This window comes from Aethalodelphis obliquidens, unplaced genomic scaffold, assembly GCF_003676395.1.
Source record: "Aethalodelphis obliquidens isolate GAN/ISIS:26980383/991018 unplaced genomic scaffold, ASM367639v1 scaffold17, whole genome shotgun sequence".
Classification (NCBI taxonomy): Eukaryota; Metazoa; Chordata; class Mammalia; order Artiodactyla; family Delphinidae; genus Aethalodelphis; species Aethalodelphis obliquidens.
The window spans coordinates 18,266,577-18,272,286 of NW_020837961.1; the positions used below are offsets into that span (position 1 = coordinate 18,266,577).

Below are 5,710 nucleotides of genomic sequence, written 5' to 3' on the forward strand. Positions count from 1 at the left end.
TGACCAAGAGGCCAAGAAACTAAGGAAAGCTTTAGGCAGTCTCATAGTACCGGGGTGGAAAGAGAGGGAAGGAGAAAAAAATTAGAGTATGAAGGTTTCCAAGGAGAAGGGGCCCTGGTACAGACTTTAACTTTTAATTGGATGATTGAATGAGTGCACTTTATGAGTGATTGCTCACAATAGTAGAACAGAATTGACAAAACTGAAGCCCAGGTTTGTACAGACTGTATAATCTGCCCCCACATGCCTTAATAGAGGAACAGAAGCAAAATTAAATCCTTTATAGAGAAAGATATCATCATTCTGGTCCTTAAATTATTTCTAGAAATTTTCATATAAAATATCCTGCACTAAATAAAACTGCTGTATATTCAACTGTATAAAAATAAAATTTATACCAAGAAATACATTCTAATGAGCAGAAACCAATAGATTAAAAAAAAAACAGTAGAAATAAACACACAGGAAATACATATAGTATTGGAGTTTACTTACAGGGGCTTTAAAATAACTGTGATTAAGATATTTAGGAAAATGGAAGAAAAGAATTTTACCAGAAAGTTAAAATTCACAAAAAGAAATCTAAGAAAAATTTAGAACTAAAATATAAAATAATGAAATCTGAGGACTCGGTAGGTGAGTTTAAAGCTGATTAACATGGATGAAGGAGGATTGGCAAACTGAAGCACCAAGAGAAAAAATATGGTAAAACATAGATAAGAGACACATGAACACATAGTGAAAAGTTATAACATATATGCAATTGATCTCTATTAGGAGCAGAGAGCAAATTGGGAAAGAATCAATATTTGAAGAGATAAATGCTGAAATTTTTGCAAAAGTGATGAAACATCTATAGCCACATATTTAAGAATGACAACAGATCCAGAGCAGGTTAAGTAAAGAATATCACATGTGGAAGCATCATAGGTAAATTTCCTGAAAATCAAAGGGAAAAAATTCTTCAAATCAGCTAATAAAAATATTAGATATTTTTAAATATAATTTAACAAGTTGAGCCCAAGAGTTACAAAGAAATGCAAAGGACCAAAAACAGCCAAGACATTCTTGAAGGGGAAAATCTCTTGAGGATTTTGAGTGTAGAAAAACATTTTAAAAACAGGACACAAAAAAATGTTGATAAGTAGCATTACATTAAAATGTTGTTCATCAATAGATACCTTTAAGAGAGTGACACAAAGAGTGGAAGAAGATATTTGCTAACAAATATGACTGGTAAGAAAAAGAAAGACAAATGAATAGAAACATGGATGAGAGATGTTTACTGGCACTTTAAAAGTTTAGACTAACCAAGTGGCCATTGCACATATGAAACTGTTCACCGCATTAATCATCAGGGAAATTCAAATTGTGAGGCTCTTCTATACTCACCAGAATGGTTTAAATTTATAAAGTATCATAAAGCTTTGTTATGGAGAGATGTGGAATAACTGGATTTATCATACAAGGTTGGAAAAGGATTGGTATAAGGACTTTGGAAAAGAATTTAGCATGATGTCTTAACCTTGAATATACATATTCCTGAAGACCAGCAATTTCCCGTCAATAGAATGCATTAAAAGACCTTTTCAAAAATATTCTTGACTATTTTATTTTGTATTAGCCAATAGAAACAACCCAAATGTCTATTAAACACAGAATGGGCAATATGTTTTTAAATTTATTTTATTGAAGTATAGTTGATTTACAATGTTGTCTTAATTTCTGCTGCACAGCAAAGTGATTCAGTTATGCATATATATATTCTTTCTCATATGCTTTTCCATTATGATTTATTATAGGATATTGAATATAGTTCCCTGTGCTATACAGTAAGACTTTGCTGTTTATTCTGTATATAATAGTTTGCATCTGCTAATCCCAAACTCCTAATCCCTCCCAACCCCCCTCCCCCTTGGCAACCACGAGTCTGTTCTCTGTCTGTGAGTCTGTTTCATAGATAGGTTCATTTGTCTCATATTTTAGATTCCACATATAAGTAATATCATATGGTATTTATCTTTTGCTGTCTGGCTTACTTCACTTAGTATGGTAACTTCTAGGTTCATCCATGTTGCTGCAAATGGCATTATTTCATTCTTTTTTATGGCTGAGTAATACTCTAGTGTGTGTGTGTGTGTGTGTGTGTGTGTGTGTGTGTGTGTGTGTGTGTATCTATCTCACATCTTTAACCAGAATGGGTAAAATTCGATATATTCATACAACAAAATACTTCATAGCAATGAACAAGAATGAACCCTACCTAAATAATAACTCTAAAAAGAAAATACAGACTTCTGCTCAAGACGGATGCACCATGGAGAGCAGGGGTGGGAGGAGGGGAAATAACAAGACCTCACAGTCCTCTGTGCCATGCAACATAATGTGGCAGCACCACTTAAATACATTCTGAAACCAACAGGCCTGAGTGTTTAAAAAAGGCTCCTTAGAACTTCCCTGGTGGTCCAGTGGCTAAGACTCCACGCTCCCAATGCAGGGGGCCCAGGTTCGATCCCTGGTCAGGGAACTAGATCCCACATACCACAACTAAGAGCCTGCATGCGGCAATGAAGATCCTGCTTGCTGCAACTAAGACCCAGCACAGCCAAATAAATAACATAAAATAAATATTAAAAAAAATAGAAAGGCTCCTCAAATGTTGATTGGGGCTGGATGATTAAGAAGCGGAAGGGGGGGAAGTGCACCCAGCAACTCCCTAAGGCTCTTCTAGCGGCTTCCACGCCGCAACGTGGCAGGACAGACGCCAGCCCCGCCGTTTTCCCTGGGTGGCTCAGAGGGCAATGCTGAGGGAGCTTCATCCTGAGGTCGCAACTGTGAGTAATGGTGGGCAATGTGAAAAATACGATATTAAATTTAAAAAGTATCTATCTGTGGGCAGTCTTTCTGCCAGCACCTGAAACCTGGCATCAAGTGGGAGCTGGCCCTTCTGGAACGTGGGCAGGGCTTTGCGAAAAAGTGGGTGGGGTAGGGGAATTCTGCTTCTATGTGAGTTTGTAGAAAATGGGAAAGAGTGGTGCCTTTGCCCTAACAACAAGAAAATTCTAGATAAACTACAGAATCATAATTTTTCTTAAACCCATCCTAGAGCTGAGATTTTAGGATAGCCAGGTGGCCTGAAATCTGAGGAACGCCAGATCCTTTAAGGACAGTAGATCAGTGAGGCTGCTGCTTTCTGATTTAGTTCTAGATGCTCCAAGAGAGCATCAGGGAGTTCCTTAGGCAGAAAGCCATATAAATGCTAATTTGCCCCAGGCAAGGTCCCTTCTTTCAAAATTTGAGATTGCTCCAAATTTTTGTTTTTCATCTCTGTTCAAAAGATAGTTAAAAAATTTTCTTCAGAATTTACAATTGCTCCAAGTAGAAGACTTGGTTCAATGCAAGCAACCCCATCACTATTAGAAACTTGCAATTACATTTTTATCTTGATTTTTATCAAATAACTTTTTTAAACTTTCTTGCTATCTTACAGACTTTTTAACATACATTTAATATTTAAAATATACAATGCATAATGTCTGAGAAGAACAATTATAGTCTCTCCATTTTAATCTTTCTGTATGCCTTAGTTTTTTATTTCATTTTTATATTATATTGGCGAGAACCTCTGGAAAAAAATGTAAAAATAATCACTGAAAGCAGATGTTCTTGTCTTACTCCTGATCTTAAAAAAAAATTCCTCCCTCACCCACTGCCGATGACCTGTCTTGTCGCCTGCACGCCGTGCCACTGCCTCACAGAAAGGCTTTGATTGCCCGCAGTCCTTCGCCAGATTAGGCCAGTGTCCAGGGCCCTGGTTCCTCATCTCACTCGGGCTTATGCCAAAGATGTAACATCTGGTGCAGATGCCCGACCTTAAGGCTTCAAGGTGTAGACCTTTTAGCCGATGCTGTAACTGTTACTGTGGGGTCCAAGGGAAGGACAGTGATTACTGAGTTGGGGAAGTCCCAAAGTGACAAAAGATGGACTGTTGCAAAGTCCATCGACTTAAAAAATAAATATAAAAATGTTGGCGCTTAACTTGTTCAAGATGTTGCCAGTAACACGAACGGAGAGGCTGGGGATGACACCACTACTGCTACTGTACTGGCACGCTCTATCTCCAAGGAAGGCTTCGAGAAGGTTAGCAACGGTGCTAATCCAGTGGAAATCAGGAGAGGTGTGATGTTAGCTGTTGATGCTGTACTTGCTGAACTTAAGAAGCAGTCTAAACCTGTGACAACCCCGAAAGAGATCGCCCAGATTGCTACGATTTCTGCAAATGGAGACAAAGAAATTGGCAACATCATTTCTGATGCGATGAAAAAGGTTGGAAGAAAGGGAGTTATCACAGGAAAGGATGGGAAAACACTGAATGATGAACTAGAAATTATATTGAAGGCATGAAGTTTGATAGAGGGTATATCTCTTCATACTTTATTAATACATCAAAAGGTCAGAAATGTGAATTCCAAGTTGCCTATGTTCTTTCGAGTGAAAAGAAAATTTCTAGTGTCCAGTCCGTTGTTCCTGCTCTTGAAATTGCCAACGCTCACCGTAAGCCCTGGGTCATAATTGCTGAAGATGTGGATGGAGAAGCTCTAAGTACACTTGTTTTGAATAGGCTGAAAGTTGGTCTTCAGGCTGTAGCAGTCAAAGCTCCAGGTTTTGGTGACAATAGAAAGAACCAGCTTAAAGACATGGCTATTGCTACTGGCGGTGCAGTATTGGGAGAAGGACTAACTCTAAATCTTGAAGATGTTCAGCCTCATGACTTAGGAAAAGTTGGAGAGGTCATTGTGACCAAAGGTGATGCCATGCTCTTGAAAGGATAAGGTGACAAGGCTCAAATTGAAAAGCATATTCAAGAAATCCTCGAGCACTTGGGTATCACAACTAGTGAAAATGGAAAGGAAAAAGTGAATGAACGTCTGGCAAAACTCTCAGATGGTGTTGCTGTGCTAAAGTTTGATGGGACAAGTGACGCTGAAGTGAATGAAAAGAAAGACAGAATTACAGATGCCCTTAATGCTACCCAAGCTGCTGTTGAAGAAGGCATTGTTTCGGGAGGGGGCTGTGTCCTGCTTCGGTGCCTTCCAGCCTTGGATTCAATAACTCCAGCTAATGAAGATCAAAAAACTGCTATAGAAATTATTTTAAAAACACTCAAAATTCCTGCAATGACCACTGCTAAGAATGCAGGTATTGAAGGATCACTGATAGTTGAGAACATTTTGCAGAGTTCTTCAGAAGTTGGTTATGATGCTATGCTTGGAGATTTTGTGAATATGGTGGAAAAAGGAATCATTGATCCAACTAAGGTTGTAAGAACTGCATTACTGGATGCTGCTGGAGTGGCCTCTCTGTTAACTACAGCAGAAGTTGTAGTCACAGAAATTCCTAAAGAAGAGAAGGATCCTGGAATGGGCAGAATGGGTGGAATGGGAAGTGCTGTGGGAGGTGGCATGTTCTAATTCCTAGAATAGGGCTTTACCATCATTAATGAGCTGAGAGGAAGCCCGAGGCAGCATTCCTCACCAGTAACTTTGAGAGAGGTCTGTTGAAGGAGATGACTGAAGAAAAGGCTGGCTGATGTTTAAGAAAATCACTATAACCATCAGTTACTGGTTTCAGCTGACAACATAGAACGGTTTACTGCTGTCATTGCCCATGCCTACTGATAATTTATTTTGTATTTTTGAATAAAGACACT

The 5,710-nt window shown here is 38.6% G+C and overlaps 1 pseudogene; it reads left to right on the plus strand.

Annotated features, from left to right (window-relative positions):
- Positions 1-3,769: 3,769 nt before the first annotated feature.
- LOC113626004 (60 kDa heat shock protein, mitochondrial pseudogene) lies at positions 3,770-5,471 on the plus strand (annotated as a pseudogene).
- The last annotated feature ends 239 nt before the right edge of the window (positions 5,472-5,710 follow it).